Source organism: Meriones unguiculatus, chromosome 10 (genome assembly GCF_030254825.1).
Source record: "Meriones unguiculatus strain TT.TT164.6M chromosome 10, Bangor_MerUng_6.1, whole genome shotgun sequence".
Lineage (NCBI taxonomy): Eukaryota > Metazoa > Chordata > Mammalia > Rodentia > Muridae > Meriones > Meriones unguiculatus.
This window is the reverse complement of record NC_083358.1, coordinates 4,835,001-4,862,545: the sequence shown is the minus strand read 5'-3', so window position 1 is coordinate 4,862,545 and position 27,545 is coordinate 4,835,001. Positions and strand designations below refer to the sequence as shown.

At 69.7% G+C, this 27,545-nt stretch overlaps 14 non-coding genes across 14 annotated transcripts; all 14 read right to left on the bottom strand.

Annotated features, from left to right (window-relative positions):
• Window positions 1–1,507: 1,507 nt before the first annotated feature.
• Window positions 1,508–1,626, bottom strand: LOC132646092 (5S ribosomal RNA). Its single transcript, XR_009584226.1, has one exon. It is a non-coding gene; the product is annotated as a 5S ribosomal RNA (ribosomal RNA).
• Window positions 1,627–3,408: 1,782 nt separating this feature from the next.
• LOC132646094 (5S ribosomal RNA) lies at window positions 3,409–3,527 on the bottom strand. The gene has a single exon (XR_009584228.1). It is a non-coding gene; the product is annotated as a 5S ribosomal RNA (ribosomal RNA).
• Window positions 3,528–5,306: 1,779 nt separating this feature from the next.
• Window positions 5,307–5,425, bottom strand: LOC132646126 (5S ribosomal RNA). Its single transcript, XR_009584257.1, has one exon. It is a non-coding gene; the product is annotated as a 5S ribosomal RNA (ribosomal RNA).
• A 1,781-nt stretch (window positions 5,426–7,206) lies between these two features.
• LOC132646091 (5S ribosomal RNA) lies at window positions 7,207–7,325 on the bottom strand. The gene has a single exon (XR_009584225.1). It is a non-coding gene; the product is annotated as a 5S ribosomal RNA (ribosomal RNA).
• A 1,776-nt stretch (window positions 7,326–9,101) lies between these two features.
• On the bottom strand, window positions 9,102–9,220 carry LOC132646090 (5S ribosomal RNA). Its single transcript, XR_009584224.1, has one exon. It is a non-coding gene; the product is annotated as a 5S ribosomal RNA (ribosomal RNA).
• A 1,772-nt stretch (window positions 9,221–10,992) lies between these two features.
• On the bottom strand, window positions 10,993–11,111 carry LOC132646089 (5S ribosomal RNA). Its single transcript, XR_009584223.1, has one exon. It is a non-coding gene; the product is annotated as a 5S ribosomal RNA (ribosomal RNA).
• Window positions 11,112–12,888: 1,777 nt separating this feature from the next.
• Window positions 12,889–13,007, bottom strand: LOC132646088 (5S ribosomal RNA). The gene has a single exon (XR_009584222.1). It is a non-coding gene; the product is annotated as a 5S ribosomal RNA (ribosomal RNA).
• Window positions 13,008–14,790: 1,783 nt separating this feature from the next.
• Window positions 14,791–14,909, bottom strand: LOC132646086 (5S ribosomal RNA). The gene has a single exon (XR_009584220.1). It is a non-coding gene; the product is annotated as a 5S ribosomal RNA (ribosomal RNA).
• A 1,786-nt stretch (window positions 14,910–16,695) lies between these two features.
• LOC132646115 (5S ribosomal RNA) lies at window positions 16,696–16,814 on the bottom strand. The gene has a single exon (XR_009584246.1). It is a non-coding gene; the product is annotated as a 5S ribosomal RNA (ribosomal RNA).
• A 1,777-nt stretch (window positions 16,815–18,591) lies between these two features.
• LOC132646085 (5S ribosomal RNA) lies at window positions 18,592–18,710 on the bottom strand. Its single transcript, XR_009584219.1, has one exon. It is a non-coding gene; the product is annotated as a 5S ribosomal RNA (ribosomal RNA).
• Window positions 18,711–20,479: 1,769 nt separating this feature from the next.
• On the bottom strand, window positions 20,480–20,598 carry LOC132646084 (5S ribosomal RNA). The gene has a single exon (XR_009584218.1). It is a non-coding gene; the product is annotated as a 5S ribosomal RNA (ribosomal RNA).
• A 1,787-nt stretch (window positions 20,599–22,385) lies between these two features.
• On the bottom strand, window positions 22,386–22,504 carry LOC132646095 (5S ribosomal RNA). The gene has a single exon (XR_009584229.1). It is a non-coding gene; the product is annotated as a 5S ribosomal RNA (ribosomal RNA).
• A 1,776-nt stretch (window positions 22,505–24,280) lies between these two features.
• Window positions 24,281–24,399, bottom strand: LOC132646104 (5S ribosomal RNA). The gene has a single exon (XR_009584235.1). It is a non-coding gene; the product is annotated as a 5S ribosomal RNA (ribosomal RNA).
• A 1,817-nt stretch (window positions 24,400–26,216) lies between these two features.
• LOC132646097 (5S ribosomal RNA) lies at window positions 26,217–26,335 on the bottom strand. The gene has a single exon (XR_009584231.1). It is a non-coding gene; the product is annotated as a 5S ribosomal RNA (ribosomal RNA).
• Window positions 26,336–27,545: the final 1,210 nt, after the last annotated feature.

Here is a 27,545-nt window from a genome sequence, read left to right as displayed (position 1 = left end):
CGGCCGGGGCCTCCAGGGCTCCTTGGCTCTCGCCGACGCCTCGCCTCGGGGCCGCCCGCCGCGCCGTCCAGGGCAGGCTTGGCACTGGACCCCGACTCGCCCCACCTGGGTCGGGGGCCAGGCAGGCCCCTCCCTGCCTCGGAGCCCGAGAGAGCCCTCCTCGGTCTGAGCCGTGGGCCTCTCTCTGGATCCCCGCTGGACAAGGCGTGGGGGGGTCGCCTTGGGCATCTGCCCATCGGGGCGCTGGGGTCACTCGTGGGTTACAGGCCCCGCCCCGCCCCGCCCCGCCCCGCCCTTGCTGCCGCTTTCCCTGCCTTCAGCGAGTGGCTACCGCTCACTGGCCGGCGGGGGACGTGCCACGGTGGGCGAGGGCGAGGAGGCTGGCTGGCCTGGGTCATCCTCCCGGACGAACCCGGGTACACGCCGCCCTGCCCGTGCTCTCCCGGGGCCCTTGCCGGATTTGGGTGCCCGCCCGGCATCCCTCCCTCACCCCGGGGGAACTGTCTCCAACTCCTCCTCCTCCTCCTCCTCCTCCTCCTCCTCCTCCTCCTAATCGTCCCCTCAGGACGTGTCCAGCCCGACGTCCCAAGGCTCGAGTCCAGTTGCAGGGGGACACTGGCTGTGCTTGGCGGCCCCGCTCAGGCTCCTTCTCTCTTGGGAACTTGAGGGCCCGCTCTTCCGGCTCTGTGGTCCCTCCCCTCCCAGCCCACTGCCACAAGCGTGCTGCCAGCCAGCCGCCAGCCAGCCAGCCAGCCATCATCCATCCACCCATCCAGCCATTCTTCCATCATCAGTCCATCCTTCCATCCATCAACCCATCCACAAATCATCTATCCATCCATCCATCCATCCATCCACCCATCCATCCATTCTTCCATCATCCATCCATCCATCCATCCATCCATCCACCATCCACTCATCCATCATTCATCTATCATCCATCCAGCCAGCCGTCCATCCAACTCCTCCCTCCTCTAGTTCAGACACTGCCTCCTCCGTGAACCGCTGAGGTCCCCACCCACCCAGCCACCCACCCACCCACCCACCCACACCCACACCCACACACACCAAAACCCACACCCACCGACCCACCAGGCAGGAGGAGGAGGACGAGGAGGAGGAGACTCTGGTTGGGCAGCGTGGACACAGCCGCCCGGACTGACGGACTCTGCAGAGCTCCGCCACCAGCCCAGGATGTGGGGTTCGAAGGCTCCACGCGAGTCAAGACGGCCTCCCCCGCGGCCCCTCCACTGAGGTCCTGGGATCCCCGCCCTGGGGCCACCCCCTATCCCCGGTGCGGGGTCCAGCCCGAGGGCTGGCTGGCTGGCTCCGCCGGGCCAGCCCGCAGCCAGGGCGGACGGGGGCGCCCCTTGGCTTGGCGGGGGGTGGGGTGGGGTGGCGTGGGGGTGGCCCTGGGCGTGGCCCCGCCCGGCCCGGGCCACAGAGCTTTGCAGAAGCCGACGCAAAGCCCCTTTGGAAAACAGGCTCCTTCCTGCCAGAAAAAAAAAGCCTACAGCACCCGGTATTCCCAGGCGGTCTCCCATCCAAGTACTAACCAGGCCCGACCCTGCTTAGCTTCCGAGATCAGACGAGATCGGGCGCGTTCAGGGTGGTATGGCCGTACACGCACGAGCCCGTCTCCGCGCCGCCCAAGAGCCTGCTCCGCGCCTGCGGCCGCGCTCCCCGGCCCGCCCCCGACGACAGCCGAGCCCAGCCGAGCCCAGCCCACCCCCCGGCCGCCCCTGGGCCCTCCCCGAGCCCCTCCCCGCTCCCGCAGCACGGACCAGGGCCCACGGGCCGGGCGGCCGGAGGGCGCGCGACCTAGAACCTGCTCGGCTCTGCTCAGGGGCCAGCCTTGCCCCCGCCACACCCCACTCCCCCACCCCGCACCCCCCGGCCGGGGCCTCCAGGGCTCCTTGGCTCTCGCCGACGCCTCGCCTCGGGGCCGCCCGCCGCGCCGTCCAGGGCAGGGCTTGGCACTGGACCCCGACTCGCCCCACCTGGGTCGGGGGCCAGGCAGGCCCCTCCCTGCCTCGGAGCCCGAGAGAGCCCTCCTCGGTCTGAGCCGTGGGCCTCTCTCTGGATCCCCCGCTGGACAAGGCGTGGGGGGGGTCGCCTTGGGCATCTGCCCATCGGGGCGCTGGGGTCACTCGTGGGTTACAGGCCCCGCCCCGCCCCGCCCCGCCCCGCCCTTGCTGCCGCTTTCCCTGCCTTCAGCGAGTGGCTACCGCTCACTGGCCGGCGGGGGACGTGCCACGGTGGGCGAGGGCGAGGAGGCTGGCTGGCCTGGGTCATCCTCCCGGACGAACCCGGGTACACGCCGCCCTGCCCGTGCTCTCCCGGGGCCCTTGCCGGATTTGGGTGCCCGCCCGGCATCCCTCCCTCACCCCGGGGGAACTGTCTCCAACTCCTCCTCCTCCTCCTCCTCCTCCTCCTAATCGTCCCCTCAGGACGTGTCCAGCCCGACGTCCCAAGGCTCGAGTCCAGTTGCAGGGGACACTGGCTGTGCTTGGCGGCCCCGCTCAGGCTCCTTCTCTCTTGGGAACTTGAGGGCCCGCTCTTCCGGCTCTGTGGTCCCTCCCCTCCCAGCCCACTGCCACAAGCGTGCTGCCAGCCAGCCGCCAGCCAGCCAGCCAGCCATCATCCATCCACCCATCCAGCCATTCTTCCATCATCAGTCCATCCTTCCATCCATCAACCCATCCACAAATCATCTATCCATCCATCCATCCACCCATCCATCCATTCTTCCATCATCCATCCATCCATCCATCCATCCATCCATCCATCCATCCATCCATCCACCATCCACTCATCCATCATTCATCTATCATCCATCCAGCCAGCCGTCCATCCAACTCCTCCCTCCTCTAGTTCAGACACTGCCTCCTCCGTGAACCGCTGAGGTCCCCACCCACCCAGCCACCCACCCACCCACCCACCCACACCCACACCCACACACACCAAAACCCACACCCACCGACCCACCAGGCAGGAGGAGGAGGACGAGGAGGAGGAGACTCTGGTTGGGCAGCGTGGACACAGCCGCCCGGACTGACGGGACTCTGCAGAGCTCCGCCACCAGCCCAGGATGTGGGGTTCGAAGGCTCCACGCGAGTCAAGACGGCCTCCCCCGCGGCCCCTCCACTGAGGTCCTGGGATCCCCGCCCTGGGGCCACCCCCTATCCCCGGTGGCGGGGTCCAGCCCGAGGGCTGGCTGGCTGGCTCCGCCGGGCCAGCCCGCAGCCAGGGCGGACGGGGGCGCCCCTTGGCTTGGCGGGGGGGTGGGGGTGGGGGTGGCGTGGGGGTGGCCCTGGGCGTGGCCCCGCCCGGCCCGGGCCACAGAGCTTTGCAGAAGCCGACGCAAAGCCCCTTTGGAAAACAGGCTCCTTCCTGCCAGAAAAAAAAAGCCTACAGCACCCGGTATTCCCAGGCGGTCTCCCATCCAAGTACTAACCAGGCCCGACCCTGCTTAGCTTCCAAGATCAGACGAGATCGGGCGCGTTCAGGGTGGTATGGCCGTACACGCACGAGCCCGTCTCCGCGCCGCCCAAGAGCCTGCTCCGCGCCTGCGGCCGCGCTCCCCGGCCCGCCCCCGACGACAGCCGAGCCCAGCCGAGCCCAGCCCACCTCCCGGCCGCCCCTGGGCCCTCCCCGAGCCCCTCCCCGCTCCCGCAGCACGGACCAGGGCCCACGGGCCGGGCGGCCGGAGGGCGCGCGACCTAGAACCTGCTCGGCTCTGCTCAGGGGCCAGCCTTGCCCCCGCCACACCCCACTCCCCCACCCCGCACCCCCCGGCCGGGGCCTCCAGGGCTCCTTGGCTCTCGCCGACGCCTCGCCTCGGGGCCGCCCGCCGCGCCGTCCCAGGGCAGGGCTTGGCACTGGACCCCCGACTCGCCCCACCTGGGTCGGGGGCCAGGCAGGCCCCTCCCTGCCTCGGAGCCCGAGAGAGCCCTCCTCGGTCTGAGCCGTGGGCCTCTCTCTGGATCCCCGCTGGACAAGGCGTGGGGGGGGTCGCCTTGGGCATCTGCCCATCGGGGCGCTGGGGTCACTCGTGGGTTACAGGCCCCGCCCCGCCCCGCCCCGCCCCGCCCTTGCTGCCGCTTTCCCTGCCTTCAGCGAGTGGCTACCGCTCACTGGCCGGCGGGGGACGTGCCACGGTGGGCGAGGGCGAGGAGGCTGGCTGGCCTGGGTCATCCTCCCGGACGAACCCGGGTACACGCCGCCCTGCCCGTGCTCTCCCGGGGCCCTTGCCGGATTTGGGTGCCCGCCCGGCATCCCTCCCTCACCCCGGGGGAACTGTCTCCAACTCCTCCTCCTCCTCCTCCTCCTCCTCCTCCTCCTCCTCCTAATCGTCCCCTCAGGACGTGTCCAGCCCGACGTCCCAAGGCTCGAGTCCAGTTGCAGGGGACACTGGCTGTGCTTGGCGGCCCCGCTCAGGCTCCTTCTCTCTTGGGAACTTGAGGGCCCGCTCTTCCGGCTCTGTGGTCCCTCCCCTCCCAGCCCACTGCCACAAGCGTGCTGCCAGCCAGCCGCCAGCCAGCCAGCCAGCCATCATCCATCCACCCATCCAGCCATTCTTCCATCATCAGTCCATCCTTCCATCCATCAACCCATCCACAAATCATCTATCCATCCATCCATCCATCCATCCACCCATCCATCCATTCTTCCATCATCCATCCATCCATCCATCCATCCATCCACCATCCACTCATCCATCATTCATCTATCATCCATCCAGCCAGCCGTCCATCCAACTCCTCCCTCCTCTAGTTCAGACACTGCCTCCTCCGTGAACCGCTGAGGTCCCCACCCACCCAGCCACCCACCCACCCACCCACCCACACCCACACCCACACACACCAAAACCCACACCCACCGACCCACCAGGCAGGAGGAGGAGGACGAGGAGGAGGAGACTCTGGTTGGGCAGCGTGGACACAGCCGCCCGGACTGACGGACTCTGCAGAGCTCCGCCACCAGCCCAGGATGTGGGGTTCGAAGGCTCCACGCGAGTCAAGACGGCCTCCCCCGCGGCCCCTCCACTGAGGTCCTGGGATCCCCGCCCTGGGGCCACCCCCTATCCCCGGTGCGGGGTCCAGCCCGAGGGCTGGCTGGCTGGCTCCGCCGGGCCAGCCCGCAGCCAGGGCGGACGGGGGCGCCCCTTGGCTTGGCGGGGGGGTGGGGTGGGGTGGCGTGGGGGTGGCCCTGGGCGTGGCCCCGCCCGGCCCGGGCCACAGAGCTTTGCAGAAGCCGACGCAAAGCCCCTTTGGAAAACAGGCTCCTTCCTGCCAGAAAAAAAAAGCCTACAGCACCCGGTATTCCCAGGCGGTCTCCCATCCAAGTACTAACCAGGCCCGACCCTGCTTAGCTTCCGAGATCAGACGAGATCGGGCGCGTTCAGGGTGGTATGGCCGTAGACGCACGAGCCCGTCTCCGCGCCGCCCAAGAGCCTGCTCCGCGCCTGCGGCCGCGCTCCCCGGCCCGCCCCCGACGACAGCCGAGCCCAGCCGAGCCCAGCCCACCCCCCGGCCGCCCCTGGGCCCTCCCCGAGCCCCTCCCCGCTCCCGCAGCACGGACCAGGGCCCACGGGCCGGGCGGCCGGAGGGCGCGCGACCTAGAACCTGCTCGGCTCTGCTCAGGGGCCAGCCTTGCCCCCGCCACACCCCACTCCCCCACCCCGCACCCCCCGGCCGGGGCCTCCAGGGCTCCTTGGCTCTCGCCGACGCCTCGCCTCGGGGCCGCCCGCCGCGCCGTCCAGGGCAGGGCTTGGCACTGGACCCCGACTCGCCCCACCTGGGTCGGGGGCCAGGCAGGCCCCTCCCTGCCTCGGAGCCCGAGAGAGCCCTCCTCGGTCTGAGCCGTGGGCCTCTCTCTGGATCCCCGCTGGACAAGGCGTGGGGGGGGTCGCCTTGGGCATCTGCCCATCGGGGCGCTGGGGTCACTCGTGGGTTACAGGCCCCGCCCCGCCCCGCCCCGCCCCGCCCTTGCTGCCGCTTTCCCTGCCTTCAGCGAGTGGCTACCGCTCACTGGCCGGCGGGGGACGTGCCACGGTGGGCGAGGGCGAGGAGGCTGGCTGGCCTGGGTCATCCTCCCGGACGAACCCGGGTACACGCCGCCCTGCCCGTGCTCTCCCGGGGCCCTTGCCGGATTTGGGTGCCCGCCCGGCATCCCTCCCTCACCCCGGGGGAACTGTCTCCAACTCCTCCTCCTCCTCCTCCTCCTCCTCCTAATCGTCCCCTCAGGACGTGTCCAGCCCGACGTCCCAAGGCTCGAGTCCAGTTGCAGGGGACACTGGCTGTGCTTGGCGGCCCCGCTCAGGCTCCTTCTCTCTTGGGAACTTGAGGGCCCGCTCTTCCGGCTCTGTGGTCCCTCCCCTCCCAGCCCACTGCCACAAGCGTGCTGCCAGCCAGCCGCCAGCCAGCCAGCCAGCCATCATCCATCCACCCATCCAGCCATTCTTCCATCATCAGTCCATCCTTCCATCCATCAACCCATCCACAAATCATCTATCCATCCATCCATCCACCCATCCATCCATTCTTCCATCATCCATCCATCCATCCATCCATCCATCCATCCATCCATCCATCCACCATCCACTCATCCATCATTCATCTATCATCCATCCAGCCAGCCGTCCATCCAACTCCTCCCTCCTCTAGTTCAGACACTGCCTCCTCCGTGAACCGCTGAGGTCCCCACCCACCCAGCCACCCACCCACCCACCCACCCACACCCACACCCACACACACCAAAACCCACACCCACCGACCCACCAGGCAGGAGGAGGAGGACGAGGAGGAGGAGACTCTGGTTGGGCAGCGTGGACACAGCCGCCCGGACTGACGGACTCTGCAGAGCTCCGCCACCAGCCCAGGATGTGGGGTTCGAAGGCTCCACGCGAGTCAAGACGGCCTCCCCCGCGGCCCCTCCACTGAGGTCCTGGGATCCCCGCCCTGGGGCCACCCCCTATCCCCGGTGCGGGGTCCAGCCCGAGGGCTGGCTGGCTGGCTGGCTGGCTCCGCCGGGCCAGCCCGCAGCCAGGGCGGACGGGGGCGCCCCTTGGCTTGGCGGGGGGGTGGGGTGGGGTGGCGTGGGGGTGGCCCTGGGCGTGGCCCCGCCCGGCCCGGGCCACAGAGCTTTGCAGAAGCCGACGCAAAGCCCCTTTGGAAAACAGGCTCCTTCCTGCCAGAAAAAAAAAGCCTACAGCACCCGGTATTCCCAGGCGGTCTCCCATCCAAGTACTAACCAGGCCCGACCCTGCTTAGCTTCCGAGATCAGACGAGATCGGGCGCGTTCAGGGTGGTATGGCCGTACACGCACGAGCCCGTCTCCGCGCCGCCCAAGAGCCTGCTCCGCGCCTGCGGCCGCGCTCCCCGGCCCGCCCCCGACGACAGCCGAGCCCAGCCGAGCCCAGCCCACCTCCCGGCCGCCCCTGGGCCCTCCCCGAGCCCCTCCCCGCTCCCGCAGCACGGACCAGGGCCCACGGGCCGGGCGGCCGGAGGGCGCGCGACCTAGAACCTGCTCGGCTCTGCTCAGGGGCCAGCCTTGCCCCCGCCACACCCCACTCCCCCACCCCGCACCCCCCGGCCGGGGCCTCCAGGGCTCCTTGGCTCTCGCCGACGCCTCGCCTCGGGGCCGCCCGCCGCGCCGTCCAGGGCAGGGCTTGGCACTGGACCCCGACTCGCCCCACCTGGGTCGGGGGCCAGGCAGGCCCCTCCCTGCCTCGGAGCCCGAGAGAGCCCTCCTCGGTCTGAGCCGTGGGCCTCTCTCTGGATCCCCGCTGGACAAGGCGTGGGGGGGGTCGCCTTGGGCATCTGCCCATCGGGGCGCTGGGGTCACTCGTGGGTTACAGGCCCCGCCCCGCCCCGCCCCGCCCCGCCCTTGCTGCCGCTTTCCCTGCCTTCAGCGAGTGGCTACCGCTCACTGGCCGGCGGGGGACGTGCCACGGTGGGCGAGGGCGAGGAGGCTGGCTGGCCTGGGTCATCCTCCCGGACGAACCCGGGTACACGCCGCCCTGCCCGTGCTCTCCCGGGGCCCTTGCCGGATTTGGGTGCCCGCCCGGCATCCCTCCCTCACCCCGGGGGAACTGTCTCCAACTCCTCCTCCTCCTCCTCCTCCTCCTCCTCCTCCTCCTCCTAATCGTCCCCTCAGGACGTGTCCAGCCCGACGTCCCAAGGCTCGAGTCCAGTTGCAGGGGACACTGGCTGTGCTTGGCGGCCCCGCTCAGGCTCCTTCTCTCTTGGGAACTTGAGGGCCCGCTCTTCCGGCTCTGTGGTCCCTCCCCTCCCAGCCCACTGCCACAAGCGTGCTGCCAGCCAGCCGCCAGCCAGCCAGCCAGCCATCATCCATCCACCCATCCAGCCATTCTTCCATCATCAGTCCATCCTTCCATCCATCAACCCATCCACAAATCATCTATCCATCCATCCATCCATCCATCCACCCATCCATCCATTCTTCCATCATCCATCCATCCATCCATCCATCCATCCACCATCCACTCATCCATCATTCATCTATCATCCATCCAGCCAGCCGTCCATCCAACTCCTCCCTCCTCTAGTTCAGACACTGCCTCCTCCGTGAACCGCTGAGGTCCCCACCCACCCAGCCACCCACCCACCCACCCACCCACACCCACACCCACACACACCAAAACCCACACCCACCGACCCACCAGGCAGGAGGAGGAGGACGAGGAGGAGGAGACTCTGGTTGGGCAGCGTGGACACAGCCGCCCGGACTGACGGACTCTGCAGAGCTCCGCCACCAGCCCAGGATGTGGGGTTCGAAGGCTCCACGCGAGTCAAGACGGCCTCCCCCGCGGCCCCTCCACTGAGGTCCTGGGATCCCCGCCCTGGGGCCACCCCCTATCCCCGGTGCGGGGTCCAGCCCGAGGGCTGGCTGGCTGGCTCCGCCGGGCCAGCCCGCAGCCAGGGCGGACGGGGGCGCCCCTTGGCTTGGCGGGGGGTGGGGTGGGGTGGCGTGGGGGTGGCCCTGGGCGTGGCCCCGCCCGGCCCGGGCCACAGAGCTTTGCAGAAGCCGACGCAAAGCCCCTTTGGAAAACAGGCTCCTTCCTGCCAGAAAAAAAAAGCCTACAGCACCCGGTATTCCCAGGCGGTCTCCCATCCAAGTACTAACCAGGCCCGACCCTGCTTAGCTTCCGAGATCAGACGAGATCGGGCGCGTTCAGGGTGGTATGGCCGTACACGCACGAGCCCGTCTCCGCGCCGCCCAAGAGCCTGCTCCGCGCCTGCGGCCGCGCTCCCCGGCCCGCCCCCGACGACAGCCGAGCCCAGCCGAGCCCAGCCCACCCCCCGGCCGCCCCTGGGCCCTCCCCGAGCCCCTCCCCGCTCCCGCAGCACGGACCAGGGCCCACGGGCCGGGCGGCCGGAGGGCGCGCGACCTAGAACCTGCTCGGCTCTGCTCAGGGGCCAGCCTTGCCCCCGCCACACCCCACTCCCCCACCCCGCACCCCCCGGCCGGGGCCTCCAGGGCTCCTTGGCTCTCGCCGACGCCTCGCCTCGGGGCCGCCCGCCGCGCCGTCCAGGGCAGGGCTTGGCACTGGACCCCGACTCGCCCCACCTGGGTCGGGGGCCAGGCAGGCCCCTCCCTGCCTCGGAGCCCGAGAGAGCCCTCCTCGGTCTGAGCCGTGGGCCTCTCTCTGGATCCCCGCTGGACAAGGCGTGGGGGGGTCGCCTTGGGCATCTGCCCATCGGGGCGCTGGGGTCACTCGTGGGTTACAGGCCCCGCCCCGCCCCGCCCCGCCCCGCCCTTGCTGCCGCTTTCCCTGCCTTCAGCGAGTGGCTACCGCTCACTGGCCGGCGGGGGACGTGCCACGGTGGGCGAGGGCGAGGAGGCTGGCTGGCCTGGGTCATCCTCCCGGACGAACCCGGGTACACGCCGCCCTGCCCGTGCTCTCCCGGGGCCCTTGCCGGATTTGGGTGCCCGCCCGGCATCCCTCCCTCACCCCGGGGGAACTGTCTCCAACTCCTCCTCCTCCTCCTCCTCCTCCTCCTAATCGTCCCCTCAGGACGTGTCCAGCCCGACGTCCCAAGGCTCGAGTCCAGTTGCAGGGGACACTGGCTGTGCTTGGCGGCCCCGCTCAGGCTCCTTCTCTCTTGGGAACTTGAGGGCCCGCTCTTCCGGCTCTGTGGTCCCTCCCCTCCCAGCCCACTGCCACAAGCGTGCTGCCAGCCAGCCGCCAGCCAGCCAGCCAGCCATCATCCATCCACCCATCCAGCCATTCTTCCATCATCAGTCCATCCTTCCATCCATCAACCCATCCACAAATCATCTATCCATCCATCCATCCACCCATCCATCCATTCTTCCATCATCCATCCATCCATCCATCCATCCATCCATCCATCCATCCATCCACCATCCACTCATCCATCATTCATCTATCATCCATCCAGCCAGCCGTCCATCCAACTCCTCCCTCCTCTAGTTCAGACACTGCCTCCTCCGTGAACCGCTGAGGTCCCCACCCACCCAGCCACCCACCCACCCACCCACCCACACCCACACCCACACACACCAAAACCCACACCCACCGACCCACCAGGCAGGAGGAGGAGGACGAGGAGGAGGAGACTCTGGTTGGGCAGCGTGGACACAGCCGCCCGGACTGACGGACTCTGCAGAGCTCCGCCACCAGCCCAGGATGTGGGGTTCGAAGGCTCCACGCGAGTCAAGACGGCCTCCCCCGCGGCCCCTCCACTGAGGTCCTGGGATCCCCGCCCTGGGGCCACCCCCTATCCCCGGTGCGGGGTCCAGCCCGAGGGCTGGCTGGCTGGCTCCGCCGGGCCAGCCCGCAGCCAGGGCGGACGGGGGCGCCCCTTGGCTTGGCGGGGGGTGGGGTGGGGTGGCGTGGGGGTGGCCCTGGGCGTGGCCCCGCCCGGCCCGGGCCACAGAGCTTTGCAGAAGCCGACGCAAAGCCCCTTTGGAAAACAGGCTCCTTCCTGCCAGAAAAAAAAAAGCCTACAGCACCCGGTATTCCCAGGCGGTCTCCCATCCAAGTACTAACCAGGCCCGACCCTGCTTAGCTTCCGAGATCAGACGAGATCGGGCGCGTTCAGGGTGGTATGGCCGTACACGCACGAGCCCGTCTCCGCGCCGCCCAAGAGCCTGCTCCGCGCCTGCGGCCGCGCTCCCCGGCCCGCCCCCGACGACAGCCGAGCCCAGCCGAGCCCAGCCCACCTCCCGGCCGCCCCTGGGCCCTCCCCGAGCCCCTCCCCGCTCCCGCAGCACGGACCAGGGCCCACGGGCCGGGCGGCCGGAGGGCGCGCGACCTAGAACCTGCTCGGCTCTGCTCAGGGGCCAGCCTTGCCCCCGCCACACCCCACTCCCCCCACCCCGCACCCCCCGGCCGGGGCCTCCAGGGCTCCTTGGCTCTCGCCGACGCCTCGCCTCGGGGCCGCCCGCCGCGCCGTCCAGGGCAGGGCTTGGCACTGGACCCCGACTCGCCCCACCTGGGTCGGGGGCCAGGCAGGCCCCTCCCTGCCTCGGAGCCCGAGAGAGCCCTCCTCGGTCTGAGCCGTGGGCCTCTCTCTGGATCCCCGCTGGACAAGGCGTGGGGGGGTCGCCTTGGGCATCTGCCCATCGGGGCGCTGGGGTCACTCGTGGGTTACAGGCCCCGCCCCGCCCCGCCCCGCCCCGCCCTTGCTGCCGCTTTCCCTGCCTTCAGCGAGTGGCTACCGCTCACTGGCCGGCGGGGGACGTGCCACGGTGGGCGAGGGCGAGGAGGCTGGCTGGCCTGGGTCATCCTCCCGGACGAACCCGGGTACACGCCGCCCTGCCCGTGCTCTCCCGGGGCCCTTGCCGGATTTGGGTGCCCCGCCCGGCATCCCTCCCTCACCCCGGGGGAACTGTCTCCAACTCCTCCTCCTCCTCCTCCTCCTCCTCCTCCTCCTCCTCCTAATCGTCCCCTCAGGACGTGTCCAGCCCGACGTCCCAAGGCTCGAGTCCAGTTGCAGGGGACACTGGCTGTGCTTGGCGGCCCCGCTCAGGCTCCTTCTCTCTTGGGAACTTGAGGGCCCGCTCTTCCGGCTCTGTGGTCCCTCCCCTCCCAGCCCACTGCCACAAGCGTGCTGCCAGCCAGCCGCCAGCCAGCCAGCCAGCCATCATCCATCCACCCATCCAGCCATTCTTCCATCATCAGTCCATCCTTCCATCCATCAACCCATCCACAAATCATCTATCCATCCATCCATCCATCCATCCACCCATCCATCCATTCTTCCATCATCCATCCATCCATCCATCCATCCATCCACCATCCACTCATCCATCATTCATCTATCATCCATCCAGCCAGCCGTCCATCCAACTCCTCCCTCCTCTAGTTCAGACACTGCCTCCTCCGTGAACCGCTGAGGTCCCCACCCACCCAGCCACCCACCCACCCACCCACCCACACCCACACCCACACACACCAAAACCCACACCCACCGACCCACCAGGCAGGAGGAGGAGGACGAGGAGGAGGAGACTCTGGTTGGGCAGCGTGGACACAGCCGCCCGGACTGACGGACTCTGCAGAGCTCCGCCACCAGCCCAGGATGTGGGGTTCGAAGGCTCCACGCGAGTCAAGACGGCCTCCCCCGCGGCCCCTCCACTGAGGTCCTGGGATCCCCGCCCTGGGGCCACCCCCTATCCCCGGTGCGGGGTCCAGCCCGAGGGCTGGCTGGCTGGCTCCGCCGGGCCAGCCCGCAGCCAGGGCGGACGGGGGCGCCCCTTGGCTTGGCGGGGGGTGGGGTGGGGTGGCGTGGGGGTGGCCCTGGGCGTGGCCCCGCCCGGCCCGGGCCACAGAGCTTTGCAGAAGCCGACGCAAAGCCCCTTTGGAAAACAGGCTCCTTCCTGCCAGAAAAAAAAAGCCTACAGCACCCGGTATTCCCAGGCGGTCTCCCATCCAAGTACTAACCAGGCCCGACCCTGCTTAGCTTCCGAGATCAGACGAGATCGGGCGCGTTCAGGGTGGTATGGCCGTACACGCACGAGCCCGTCTCCGCGCCGCCCAAGAGCCTGCTCCGCGCCTGCGGCCGCGCTCCCCGGCCCGCCCCCGACGACAGCCGAGCCCAGCCGAGCCCAGCCCACCCCCCGGCCGCCCCTGGGCCCTCCCCGAGCCCCTCCCCGCTCCCGCAGCACGGACCAGGGCCCACGGGCCGGGCGGCCGGAGGGCGCGCGACCTAGAACCTGCTCGGCTCTGCTCAGGGGCCAGCCTTGCCCCCGCCACACCCCACTCCCCCACCCCGCACCCCCCCGGCCGGGGCCTCCAGGGCTCCTTGGCTCTCGCCGACGCCTCGCCTCGGGGCCGCCCGCCGCGCCGTCCAGGGCAGGGCTTGGCACTGGACCCCGACTCGCCCCACCTGGGTCGGGGGCCAGGCAGGCCCCTCCCTGCCTCGGAGCCCGAGAGAGCCCTCCTCGGTCTGAGCCGTGGGCCTCTCTCTGGATCCCCGCTGGACAAGGCGTGGGGGGGGTCGCCTTGGGCATCTGCCCATCGGGGCGCTGGGGTCACTCGTGGGTTACAGGCCCCGCCCCGCCCCGCCCCGCCCCGCCCTTGCTGCCGCTTTCCCTGCCTTCAGCGAGTGGCTACCGCTCACTGGCCGGCGGGGGACGTGCCACGGTGGGCGAGGGCGAGGAGGCTGGCTGGCCTGGGTCATCCTCCCGGACGAACCCGGGTACACGCCGCCCTGCCCGTGCTCTCCCGGGGCCCTTGCCGGATTTGGGTGCCCGCCCGGCATCCCTCCCTCACCCCGGGGGAACTGTCTCCAACTCCTCCTCCTCCTCCTCCTCCTCCTCCTAATCGTCCCCTCAGGACGTGTCCAGCCCGACGTCCCAAGGCTCGAGTCCAGTTGCAGGGGACACTGGCTGTGCTTGGCGGCCCCGCTCAGGCTCCTTCTCTCTTGGGAACTTGAGGGCCCGCTCTTCCGGCTCTGTGGTCCCTCCCCTCCCAGCCCACTGCCACAAGCGTGCTGCCAGCCAGCCGCCAGCCAGCCAGCCAGCCATCATCCATCCACCCATCCAGCCATTCTTCCATCATCAGTCCATCCTTCCATCCATCAACCCATCCACAAATCATCTATCCATCCATCCATCCACCCATCCATCCATTCTTCCATCATCCATCCATCCATCCATCCATCCATCCATCCATCCATCCACCATCCACTCATCCATCATTCATCTATCATCCATCCAGCCAGCCGTCCATCCAACTCCTCCCTCCTCTAGTTCAGACACTGCCTCCTCCGTGAACCGCTGAGGTCCCCACCCACCCAGCCACCCACCCACCCACCCACCCACACCCACACCCACACCCACACACACCAAAACCCACACCCACCGACCCACCAGGCAGGAGGAGGAGGACGAGGAGGAGGAGACTCTGGTTGGGCAGCGTGGACACAGCCGCCCGGACTGACGGACTCTGCAGAGCTCCGCCACCAGCCCAGGATGTGGGGTTCGAAGGCTCCACGCGAGTCAAGACGGCCTCCCCCGCGGCCCCTCCACTGAGGTCCTGGGATCCCCGCCCTGGGGCCACCCCCTATCCCCGGTGCGGGGTCCAGCCCGAGGGCTGGCTGGCTGGCTGGCTGGCTCCGCCGGGCCAGCCCGCAGCCAGGGCGGACGGGGGCGCCCCTTGGCTTGGCGGGGGGTGGGGTGGGGTGGCGTGGGGGTGGCCCTGGGCGTGGCCCCGCCCGGCCCGGGCCACAGAGCTTTGCAGAAGCCGACGCAAAGCCCCTTTGGAAAACAGGCTCCTTCCTGCCAGAAAAAAAAAGCCTACAGCACCCGGTATTCCCAGGCGGTCTCCCATCCAAGTACTAACCAGGCCCGACCCTGCTTAGCTTCCGAGATCAGACGAGATCGGGCGCGTTCAGGGTGGTATGGCCGTACACGCACGAGCCCGTCTCCGCGCCGCCCAAGAGCCTGCTCCGCGCCTGCGGCCGCGCTCCCCGGCCCGCCCCCGACGACAGCCGAGCCCAGCCGAGCCCAGCCCACCCCCCGGCCGCCCCTGGGCCCTCCCCGAGCCCCTCCCCGCTCCCGCAGCACGGACCAGGGCCCACGGGCCGGGCGGCCGGAGGGCGCGCGACCTAGAACCTGCTCGGCTCTGCTCAGGGGCCAGCCTTGCCCCCGCCACACCCCACTCCCCCACCCCGCACCCCCCGGCCGGGGCCTCCAGGGCTCCTTGGCTCTCGCCGACGCCTCGCCTCGGGGCCGCCCGCCGCGCCGTCCAGGGCAGGGCTTGGCACTGGACCCCGACTCGCCCCACCTGGGTCGGGGGCCAGGCAGGCCCCTCCCTGCCTCGGAGCCCGAGAGAGCCCTCCTCGGTCTGAGCCGTGGGCCTCTCTCTGGATCCCCGCTGGACAAGGCGTGGGGGGGTCGCCTTGGGCATCTGCCCATCGGGGCGCTGGGGTCACTCGTGGGTTACAGGCCCCGCCCCGCCCCGCCCCGCCCCGCCCTTGCTGCCGCTTTCCCTGCCTTCAGCGAGTGGCTACCGCTCACTGGCCGGCGGGGGACGTGCCACGGTGGGCGAGGGCGAGGAGGCTGGCTGGCCTGGGTCATCCTCCCGGACGAACCCGGGTACACGCCGCCCTGCCCGTGCTCTCCCGGGGCCCTTGCCGGATTTGGGTGCCCGCCCGGCATCCCTCCCTCACCCCGGGGGAACTGTCTCCAACTCCTCCTCCTCCTCCTCCTCCTCCTCCTCCTCCTCCTCCTCCTCCTCCTCCTCCTAATCGTCCCCTCAGGACGTGTCCAGCCCGACGTCCCAAGGCTCGAGTCCAGTTGCAGGGGACACTGGCTGTGCTTGGCGGCCCCGCTCAGGCTCCTTCTCTCTTGGGAACTTGAGGGCCCGCTCTTCCGGCTCTGTGGTCCCTCCCCTCCCAGCCCACTGCCACAAGCGTGCTGCCAGCCAGCCGCCAGCCAGCCAGCCAGCCATCATCCATCCACCCATCCAGCCATTCTTCCATCATCAGTCCATCCTTCCATCCATCAACCCATCCACAAATCATCTATCCATCCATCCATCCACCCATCCATCCATTCTTCCATCATCCATCCATCCATCCATCCATCCATCCATCCACCATCCACTCATCCATCATTCATCTATCATCCATCCAGCCAGCCGTCCATCCAACTCCTCCCTCCTCTAGTTCAGACACTGCCTCCTCCGTGAACCGCTGAGGTCCCCACCCACCCAGCCACCCACCCACCCACCCACCCACACCCACACCCACACACACCAAAACCCACACCCACCGACCCACCAGGCAGGAGGAGGAGGACGAGGAGGAGGAGACTCTGGTTGGGCAGCGTGGACACAGCCGCCCGGACTGACGGACTCTGCAGAGCTCCGCCACCAGCCCAGGATGTGGGGTTCGAAGGCTCCACGCGAGTCAAGACGGCCTCCCCCGCGGCCCCTCCACTGAGGTCCTGGGATCCCCGCCCTGGGGCCACCCCCTATCCCCGGTGCGGGGTCCAGCCCGAGGGCTGGCTGGCTGGCTCCGCCGGGCCAGCCCGCAGCCAGGGCGGACGGGGGCGCCCCTTGGCTTGGCGGGGGGTGGGGTGGGGTGGCGTGGGGGTGGCCCTGGGCGTGGCCCCGCCCGGCCCGGGCCACAGAGCTTTGCAGAAGCCGACGCAAAGCCCCTTTGGAAAACAGGCTCCTTCCTGCCAGAAAAAAAAAGCCTACAGCACCCGGTATTCCCAGGCGGTCTCCCATCCAAGTACTAACCAGGCCCGACCCTGCTTAGCTTCCGAGATCAGACGAGATCGGGCGCGTTCAGGGTGGTATGGCCGTAGACGCACGAGCCCGTCTCCGCGCCGCCCAAGAGCCTGCTCCGCGCCTGCGGCCGCGCTCCCCGGCCCGCCCCCGACGACAGCCGAGCCCAGCTGAGCCCAGCCCACCCCCCGGCCGCCCCTGGGCCCTCCCCGAGCCCCTCCCCGCTCCCGCAGCACGGACCAGGGCCCACGGGCCGGGCGGCCGGAGGGCGCGCGACCTAGAACCTGCTCGGCTCTGCTCAGGGGCCAGCCTTGCCCCCGCCACACCCCACTCCCCCACCCCGCACCCCCCGGCCGGGGCCTCCAGGGCTCCTTGGCTCTCGCCGACGCCTCGCCTCGGGGCCGCCCGCCGCGCCGTCCAGGGCAGGGCTTGGCACTGGACCCCGACTCGCCCCACCTGGGTCGGGGGCCAGGCAGGCCCCTCCCTGCCTCGGAGCCCGAGAGAGCCCTCCTCGGTCTGAGCCGTGGGCCTCTCTCTGGATCCCCGCTGGACAAGGCGTGGGGGGGTCGCCTTGGGCATCTGCCCATCGGGGCGCTGGGGTCACTCGTGGGTTACAGGCCCCGCCCCGCCCCGCCCCGCCCCGCCCTTGCTGCCGCTTTCCCTGCCTTCAGCGAGTGGCTACCGCTCACTGGCCGGCGGGGGACGTGCCACGGTGGGCGAGGGCGAGGAGGCTGGCTGGCCTGGGTCATCCTCCCGGACGAACCCGGGTACACGCCGCCCTGCCCGTGCTCTCCCGGGGCCCTTGCCGGATTTGGGTGCCCGCCCGGCATCCCTCCCTCACCCCGGGGGAACTGTCTCCAACTCCTCCTCCTCCTCCTCCTCCTCCTCCTAATCGTCCCCTCAGGACGTGTCCAGCCCGACGTCCCAAGGCTCGAGTCCAGTTGCAGGGGACACTGGCTGTGCTTGGCGGCCCCGCTCAGGCTCCTTCTCTCTTGGGAACTTGAGGGCCCGCTCTTCCGGCTCTGTGGTCCCTCCCCTCCCAGCCCACTGCCACAAGCGTGCTGCCAGCCAGCCGCCAGCCAGCCAGCCAGCCATCATCCATCCACCCATCCAGCCATTCTTCCATCATCAGTCCATCCTTCCATCCATCAACCCATCCACAAATCATCTATCCATCCATCCATCCACCCATCCATCCATTCTTCCATCATCCATCCATCCATCCATCCATCCATCCATCCATCCATCCATCCACCATCCACTCATCCATCATTCATCTATCATCCATCCAGCCAGCCGTCCATCCAACTCCTCCCTCCTCTAGTTCAGACACTGCCTCCTCCGTGAACCGCTGAGGTCCCCACCCACCCAGCCACCCACCCACCCACCCACCCACACCCACACCCACACCCACACACACCAAAACCCACACCCACCGACCCACCAGGCAGGAGGAGGAGGACGAGGAGGAGGAGACTCTGGTTGGGCAGCGTGGACACAGCCGCCCGGACTGACGGACTCTGCAGAGCTCCGCCACCAGCCCAGGATGTGGGGTTCGAAGGCTCCACGCGAGTCAAGACGGCCTCCCCCGCGGCCCCTCCACTGAGGTCCTGGGATCCCCGCCCTGGGGCCACCCCCTATCCCCGGTGCGGGGTCCAGCCCGAGGGCTGGCTGGCTGGCTCCGCCGGGCCAGCCCGCAGCCAGGGCGGACGGGGGCGCCCCTTGGCTTGGCGGGGGGTGGGGTGGGGTGGCGTGGGGGTGGCCCTGGGCGTGGCCCCGCCCGGCCCGGGCCACAGAGCTTTGCAGAAGCCGACGCAAAGCCCCTTTGGAAAACAGGCTCCTTCCTGCCAGAAAAAAAAAGCCTACAGCACCCGGTATTCCCAGGCGGTCTCCCATCCAAGTACTAACCAGGCCCGACCCTGCTTAGCTTCCGAGATCAGACGAGATCGGGCGCGTTCAGGGTGGTATGGCCGTACACGCACGAGCCCGTCTCCGCGCCGCCCAAGAGCCTGCTCCGCGCCTGCGGCCGCGCTCCCCGGCCCGCCCCCGACGACAGCCGAGCCCAGCCGAGCCCAGCCCACCCCCCCGGCCGCCCCTGGGCCCTCCCCGAGCCCCTCCCCGCTCCCGCAGCACGGACCAGGGCCCACGGGCCGGGCGGCCGGAGGGCGCGCGACCTAGAACCTGCTCGGCTCTGCTCAGGGGCCAGCCTTGCCCCCGCCACACCCCACTCCCCCACCCCGCACCCCCCGGCCGGGGCCTCCAGGGCTCCTTGGCTCTCGCCGACGCCTCGCCTCGGGGCCGCCCGCCGCGCCGTCCAGGGCAGGGCTTGGCACTGGACCCCGACTCGCCCCACCTGGGTCGGGGGCCAGGCAGGCCCCTCCCTGCCTCGGAGCCCGAGAGAGCCCTCCTCGGTCTGAGCCGTGGGCCTCTCTCTGGATCCCCGCTGGACAAGGCGTGGGGGGGTCGCCTTGGGCATCTGCCCATCGGGGCGCTGGGGTCACTCGTGGGTTACAGGCCCCGCCCCGCCCCGCCCCGCCCCGCCCTTGCTGCCGCTTTCCCTGCCTTCAGCGAGTGGCTACCGCTCACTGGCCGGCGGGGGACGTGCCACGGTGGGCGAGGGCGAGGAGGCTGGCTGGCCTGGGTCATCCTCCCGGACGAACCCGGGTACACGCCGCCCTGCCCGTGCTCTCCCGGGGCCCTTGCCGGATTTGGGTGCCCGCCCGGCATCCCTCCCTCACCCCGGGGGAACTGTCTCCAACTCCTCCTCCTCCTCCTCCTCCTCCTCCTAATCGTCCCCTCAGGACGTGTCCAGCCCGACGTCCCAAGGCTCGAGTCCAGTTGCAGGGGACACTGGCTGTGCTTGGCGGCCCCGCTCAGGCTCCTTCTCTCTTGGGAACTTGAGGGCCCGCTCTTCCGGCTCTGTGGTCCCTCCCCTCCCAGCCCACTGCCACAAGCGTGCTGCCAGCCAGCCGCCAGCCAGCCAGCCAGCCATCATCCATCCACCCATCCAGCCATTCTTCCATCATCAGTCCATCCTTCCATCCATCAACCCATCCACAAATCATCTATCCATCCATCCATCCATCCATCCACCCATCCATCCATTCTTCCATCATCCATCCATCCATCCATCCATCCATCCATCCACCATCCACTCATCCATCATTCATCTATCATCCATCCAGCCAGCCGTCCATCCAACTCCTCCCTCCTCTAGTTCAGACACTGCCTCCTCCGTGAACCGCTGAGGTCCCCACCCACCCAGCCACCCACCCACCCACCCACCCACACCCACACCCACACACACCAAAACCCACACCCACCGACCCACCAGGCAGGAGGAGGAGGACGAGGAGGAGGAGACTCTGGTTGGGCAGCGTGGACACAGCCGCCCGGACTGACGGACTCTGCAGAGCTCCGCCACCAGCCCAGGATGTGGGGTTCGAAGGCTCCACGCGAGTCAAGACGGCCTCCCCCCGCGGCCCCTCCACTGAGGTCCTGGGATCCCCGCCCTGGGGCCACCCCCTATCCCCGGTGCGGGGTCCAGCCCGAGGGCTGGCTGGCTGGCTCCGCCGGGCCAGCCCGCAGCCAGGGCGGACGGGGGCGCCCCTTGGCTTGGCGGGGGGTGGGGTGGGGTGGCGTGGGGGTGGCCCTGGGCGTGGCCCCGCCCGGCCCGGGCCACAGAGCTTTGCAGAAGCCGACGCAAAGCCCCTTTGGAAAACAGGCTCCTTCCTGCCAGAAAAAAAAAGCCTACAGCACCCGGTATTCCCAGGCGGTCTCCCATCCAAGTACTAACCAGGCCCGACCCTGCTTAGCTTCCGAGATCAGACGAGATCGGGCGCGTTCAGGGTGGTATGGCCGTACACGCACGAGCCCGTCTCCGCGCCGCCCAAGAGCCTGCTCCGCGCCTGCGGCCGCGCTCCCCGGCCCGCCCCCGACGACAGCCGAGCCCAGCCGAGCCCAGCCCACCCCCCGGCCGCCCCTGGGCCCTCCCCGAGCCCCTCCCCGCTCCCGCAGCACGGACCAGGGCCCACGGGCCGGGCGGCCGGAGGGCGCGCGACCTAGAACCTGCTCGGCTCTGCTCAGGGGCCAGCCTTGCCCCCGCCACACCCCACTCCCCCACCCCCGCACCCCCCGGCCGGGGCCTCCAGGGCTCCTTGGCTCTCGCCGACGCCTCGCCTCGGGGCCGCCCGCCGCGCCGTCCAGGGCAGGGCTTGGCACTGGACCCCGACTCGCCCCACCTGGGTCGGGGGCCAGGCAGGCCCCTCCCTGCCTCGGAGCCCGAGAGAGCCCTCCTCGGTCTGAGCCGTGGGCCTCTCTCTGGATCCCCGCTGGACAAGGCGTGGGGGGGTCGCCTTGGGCATCTGCCCATCGGGGCGCTGGGGTCACTCGTGGGTTACAGGCCCCGCCCCGCCCCGCCCCGCCCCGCCCTTGCTGCCGCTTTCCCTGCCTTCAGCGAGTGGCTACCGCTCACTGGCCGGCGGGGGACGTGCCACGGTGGGCGAGGGCGAGGAGGCTGGCTGGCCTGGGTCATCCTCCCGGACGAACCCGGGTACACGCCGCCCTGCCCGTGCTCTCCCGGGGCCCTTGCCGGATTTGGGTGCCCGCCCGGCATCCCTCCCTCACCCCGGGGGAACTGTCTCCAACTCCTCCTCCTCCTCCTCCTCCTCCTCCTAATCGTCCCCTCAGGACGTGTCCAGCCCGACGTCCCAAGGCTCGAGTCCAGTTGCAGGGGACACTGGCTGTGCTTGGCGGCCCCGCTCAGGCTCCTTCTCTCTTGGGAACTTGAGGGCCCGCTCTTCCGGCTCTGTGGTCCCTCCCCTCCCAGCCCACTGCCACAAGCGTGCTGCCAGCCAGCCGCCAGCCAGCCAGCCAGCCATCATCCATCCACCCATCCAGCCATTCTTCCATCATCAGTCCATCCTTCCATCCATCAACCCATCCACAAATCATCTATCCATCCATCCATCCACCCATCCATCCATTCTTCCATCATCCATCCATCCATCCATCCATCCATCCATCCATCCATCCACCATCCACTCATCCATCATTCATCTATCATCCATCCAGCCAGCCGTCCATCCAACTCCTCCCTCCTCTAGTTCAGACACTGCCTCCTCCGTGAACCGCTGAGGTCCCCACCCACCCACCCACCCACCCACCCACCCACCCACCCACACCCACACCCACACCCACACACACCAAAACCCACACCCACCGACCCACCAGGCAGGAGGAGGAGGACGAGGAGGAGGAGACTCTGGTTGGGCAGCGTGGACACAGCCGCCCGGACTGACGGACTCTGCAGAGCTCCGCCACCAGCCCAGGATGTGGGGTTCGAAGGCTCCACGCGAGTCAAGACGGCCTCCCCCGCGGCCCCTCCACTGAGGTCCTGGGATCCCCGCCCTGGGGCCACCCCCCTATCCCCGGTGCGGGGTCCAGCCCGAGGGCTGGCTGGCTGGCTGGCTGGCTCCGCCGGGCCAGCCCGCAGCCAGGGCGGACGGGGGCGCCCCTTGGCTTGGCGGGGGGTGGGGTGGGGTGGCGTGGGGGTGGCCCTGGGCGTGGCCCCGCCCGGCCCGGGCCACAGAGCTTTGCAGAAGCCGACGCAAAGCCCCTTTGGAAAACAGGCTCCTTCCTGCCAGAAAAAAAAAGCCTACAGCACCCGGTATTCCCAGGCGGTCTCCCATCCAAGTACTAACCAGGCCCGACCCTGCTTAGCTTCCGAGATCAGACGAGATCGGTCGCGTTCAGGGTGGTATGGCCGTACACGCACGAGCCCGTCTCCGCGCCGCCCAAGAGCCTGCTCCGCGCCTGCGGCCGCGCTCCCCGGCCCGCCCCCGACGACAGCCGAGCCCAGCCGAGCCCAGCCCACCCCCCGGCCGCCCCTGGGCCCTCCCCGAGCCCCTCCCCGCTCCCGCAGCACGGACCAGGGCCCACGGGCCGGGCGGCCGGAGGGCGCGCGACCTAGAACCTGCTCGGCTCTGCTCAGGGGCCAGCCTTGCCCCCGCCACACCCCACTCCCCCACCCCGCACCCCCCGGCCGGGGCCTCCAGGGCTCCTTGGCTCTCGCCGACGCCTCGCCTCGGGGCCGCCCGCCGCGCCGTCCAGGGCAGGGCTTGGCACTGGACCCCGACTCGCCCCACCTGGGTCGGGGGCCAGGCAGGCCCCTCCCTGCCTCGGAGCCCGAGAGAGCCCTCCTCGGTCTGAGCCGTGGGCCTCTCTCTGGATCCCCGCTGGACAAGGCGTGGGGGGGTCGCCTTGGGCATCTGCCCATCGGGGCGCTGGGGTCACTCGTGGGTTACAGGCCCCGCCCCGCCCCGCCCCGCCCCGCCCTTGCTGCCGCTTTCCCTGCCTTCAGCGAGTGGCTACCGCTCACTGGCCGGCGGGGGACGTGCCACGGTGGGCGAGGGCGAGGAGGCTGGCTGGCCTGGGTCATCCTCCCGGACGAACCCGGGTACACGCCGCCCTGCCCGTGCTCTCCCGGGGCCCTTGCCGGATTTGGGTGCCCGCCCGGCATCCCTCCCTCACCCCGGGGGAACTGTCTCCAACTCCTCCTCCTCCTCCTCCTCCTCCTCCTCCTAATCGTCCCCTCAGGACGTGTCCAGCCCGACGTCCCAAGGCTCGAGTCCAGTTGCAGGGGACACTGGCTGTGCTTGGCGGCCCCGCTCAGGCTCCTTCTCTCTTGGGAACTTGAGGGCCCGCTCTTCCGGCTCTGTGGTCCCTCCCCTCCCAGCCCACTGCCACAAGCGTGCTGCCAGCCAGCCGCCAGCCAGCCAGCCAGCCATCATCCATCCACCCATCCAGCCATTCTTCCATCATCAGTCCATCCTTCCATCCATCAACCCATCCACAAATCATCTATCCATCCATCCATCCATCCATCCACCCATCCATCCATCCATTCTTCATCATCCATCCATCCATCCATCCATCCACCATCCACTCATCCATCATTCATCTCTCATCCATCCAGCCAGCCGTCCATCCAACTCCTCCCTCCTCTAGTTCAGACACTGCCTCCTCCGTGAACCGCTGAGGTCCCCACCCACCCAGCCACCCACCCACCCACCCACCCACACCCACACCCACACCCACACACACACCAAAACCCACACCCACCGACCCACCAGGCAGGAGGAGGAGGACGAGGAGGAGGAGACTCTGGTTGGGCAGCGTGGACACAGCCGCCCGGACTGACGGACTCTGCAGAGCTCCGCCACCAGCCCAGGATGTGGGGTTCGAAGGCTCCACGCGAGTCAAGACGGCCTCCCCCGCGGCCCCCTCCACTGAGGTCCTGGGATCCCCGCCCTGGGGCCACCCCCTATCCCCGGTGCGGGGTCCAGCCCGAGGGCTGGCTGGCTGGCTCCGCCGGGCCAGCCCGCAGCCAGGGCGGACGGGGGCGCCCCTTGGCTTGGCGGGGGGTGGGGGTGGGGTGGCGTGGGGGTGGCCCTGGGCGTGGCCCCGCCCGGCCCGGGCCACAGAGCTTTGCAGAAGCCGACGCAAAGCCCCTTTGGAAAACAGGCTCCTTCCTGCCAGAAAAAAAAAAGCCTACAGCACCCGGTATTCCCAGGCGGTCTCCCATCCAAGTACTAACCAGGCCCGACCCTGCTTAGCTTCCGAGATCAGACGAGATCGGGCGCGTTCAGGGTGGTATGGCCGTAGACGCACGAGCCCGTCTCCGCGCCGCCCAAGAGCCTGCTCCGCGCCTGCGGCCGCGCTCCCCGGCCCGCCCCCGACGACAGCCGAGCCCAGCCGAGCCCAGCCCACCCCCCGGCCGCCCCTGGGCCCTCCCCGAAGCCCCTCCCCGCTCCCGCAGCACGGACCAGGGCCCACGGGCCGGGCGGCCGGAGGGCGCGCGACCTAGAACCTGCTCGGCTCTGCTCAGGGGCCAGCCTTGCCCCCGCCACACCCCACTCCCCCACCCCGCACCCCCCGGCCGGGGCCTCCAGGGCTCCTTGGCTCTCGCCGACGCCTCGCCTCGGGGCCGCCCGCCGCGCCGTCCAGGGCAGGGCTTGGCACTGGACCCCGACTCGCCCCACCTGGGTCGGGGGCCAGGCAGGCCCCTCCCTGCCTCGGAGCCCCGAGAGAGCCCTCCTCGGTCTGAGCCGTGGGCCTCTCTCTGGATCCCCGCTGGACAAGGCGTGGGGGGGTCGCCTTGGGCATCTGCCCATCGGGGCGCTGGGGTCACTCGTGGGTTACAGGCCCCGCCCCGCCCCGCCCCGCCCCGCCCTTGCTGCCGCTTTCCCTGCCTTCAGCGAGTGGCTACCGCTCACTGGCCGGCGGGGGACGTGCCACGGTGGGCGAGGGCGAGGAGGCTGGCTGGCCTGGGTCATCCTCCCGGACGAACCCGGGTACACGCCGCCCTGCCCGTGCTCTCCCGGGGCCCTTGCCGGATTTGGGTGCCCGCCCGGCATCCCTCCCTCACCCCGGGGGAACTGTCTCCAACTCCTCCTCCTCCTCCTCCTCCTCCTCCTCCTCCTCCTCCTCCTCCTCCTCCTAATCGTCCCCTCAGGACGTGTCCAGCCCGACGTCCCAAGGCTCGAGTCCAGTTGCAGGGGACACTGGCTGTGCTTGGCGGCCCCGCTCAGGCTCCTTCTCTCTTGGGAACTTGAGGGCCCGCTCTTCCGGCTCTGTGGTCCCTCCCCTCCCAGCCCACTGCCACAAGCGTGCTGCCAGCCAGCCGCCAGCCAGCCAGCCAGCCATCATCCATCCACCCATCCAGCCATTCTTCCATCATCAGTCCATCCTTCCATCCATCAACCCATCCACAAATCATCTATCCATCCATCCATCCATCCATCCACCCATCCATCCATCCATTCTTCCATCATCCATCCATCCATCCATCCATCCATCCATCCATCCACCATCCACTCATCCATCATTCATCTATCATCCATCCAGCCAGCCGTCCATCCAACTCCTCCCTCCTCTAGTTCAGACACTGCCTCCTCCGTGAACCGCTGAGGTCCCCCACCCACCCAGCCACCCACCCACCCACCCACCCACACCCACACCCACACCCACACACACCAAAACCCACACCCACCGACCCACCAGGCAGGAGGAGGAGGACGAGGAGGAGGAGACTCTGGTTGGGCAGCGTGGACACAGCCGCCCGGACTGACGGACTCTGCAGAGCTCCGCCACCAGCCCAGGATGTGGGGTTCGAAGGCTCCACGCGAGTCAAGACGGCCTCCCCCGCGGCCCCTCCACTGAGGTCCTGGGATCCCCGCCCTGGGGCCACCCCCCTATCCCCGGTGCGGGGTCCAGCCCGAGGGCTGGCTGGCTGGCTGGCTGGCTCCGCCGGGCCAGCCCGCAGCCAGGGCGGACGGGGGCGCCCCTTGGCTTGGCGGGGGGTGGGGTGGGGTGGCGTGGGGGTGGCCCTGGGCGTGGCCCCGCCCGGCCCGGGCCACAGAGCTTTGCAGAAGCCGACGCAAAGCCCCTTTGGAAAACAGGCTCCTTCCTGCCAGAAAAAAAAAGCCTACAGCACCCGGTATTCCCAGGCGGTCTCCCATCCAAGTACTAACCAGGCCCGACCCTGCTTAGCTTCCGAGATCAGACGAGATCGGGCGCGTTCAGGGTGGTATGGCCGTAGACGCACGAGCCCGTCTCCGCGCCGCCCAAGAGCCTGCTCCGCGCCTGCGGCCGCGCTCCCCGGCCCGCCCCCGACGACAGCCGAGCCCAGCCGAGCCCAGCCCACCCCCCGGCCGCCCCTGGGCCCTCCCCGAGCCCCTCCCCGCTCCCGCAGCACGGACCAGGGCCCACGGGCCGGGCGGCCGGAGGGCGCGCGACCTAGAACCTGCTCGGCTCTGCTCAGGGGCCAGCCTTGCCCCCGCCACACCCCACTCCCCCCACCCCGCATCCCCGGCCGGGGCCTCCAGGGCTCCTTGGCTCTCGCCGACGCCTCGCCTCGGGGCCGCCCGCCGCGCCGTCCAGGGCAGGGCTTGGCACTGGACCCCGACTCGCCCCACCTGGGTCGGGGGCCAGGCAGGCCCCTCCCTGCCTCGGAGCCCGAGAGAGCCCTCCTCGGTCTGAGCCGTGGGCCTCTCTCTGGATCCCCGCTGGACAAGGCGTGGGGGGGTCGCCTTGGGCATCTGCCCATCGGGGCGCTGGGGTCACTCGTGGGTTACAGGCCCCGCCCCGCCCCGCCCCGCCCCGCCCTTGCTGCCGCTTTCCCTGCCTTCAGCGAGTGGCTACCGCTCACTGGCCGGCGGGGGACGTGCCACGGTGGGCGAGGGCGAGGAGGCTGGCTGGCCTGGGTCATCCTCCCGGACGAACCCGGGTACACGCCGCCCTGCCCGTGCTCTCCCGGGGCCCTTGCCGGATTTGGGTGCCCGCCCGGCATCCCTCCCTCACCCCGGGGGAACTGTCTCCAACTCCTCCTCCTCCTCCTCCTCCTCCTCCTAATCGTCCCCTCAGGACGTGTCCAGCCCGACGTCCCAAGGCTCGAGTCCAGTTGCAGGGGACACTGGCTGTGCTTGGCGGCCCCGCTCAGGCTCCTTCTCTCTTGGGAACTTGAGGGCCCGCTCTTCCGGCTCTGTGGTCCCTCCCCTCCCAGCCCACTGCCACAAGCGTGCTGCCAGCCAGCCGCCAGCCAGCCAGCCAGCCATCATCCATCCACCCATCCAGCCATTCTTCCATCATCAGTCCATCCTTCCATCCATCAACCCATCCACAAATCATCTATCCATCCATCCATCCATCCATCCACCCATCCATCCATTCTTCCATCATCCATCCATCCATCCATCCATCCATCCATCCATCCATCCACCATCCACTCATCCATCATTCATCTATCATCCAT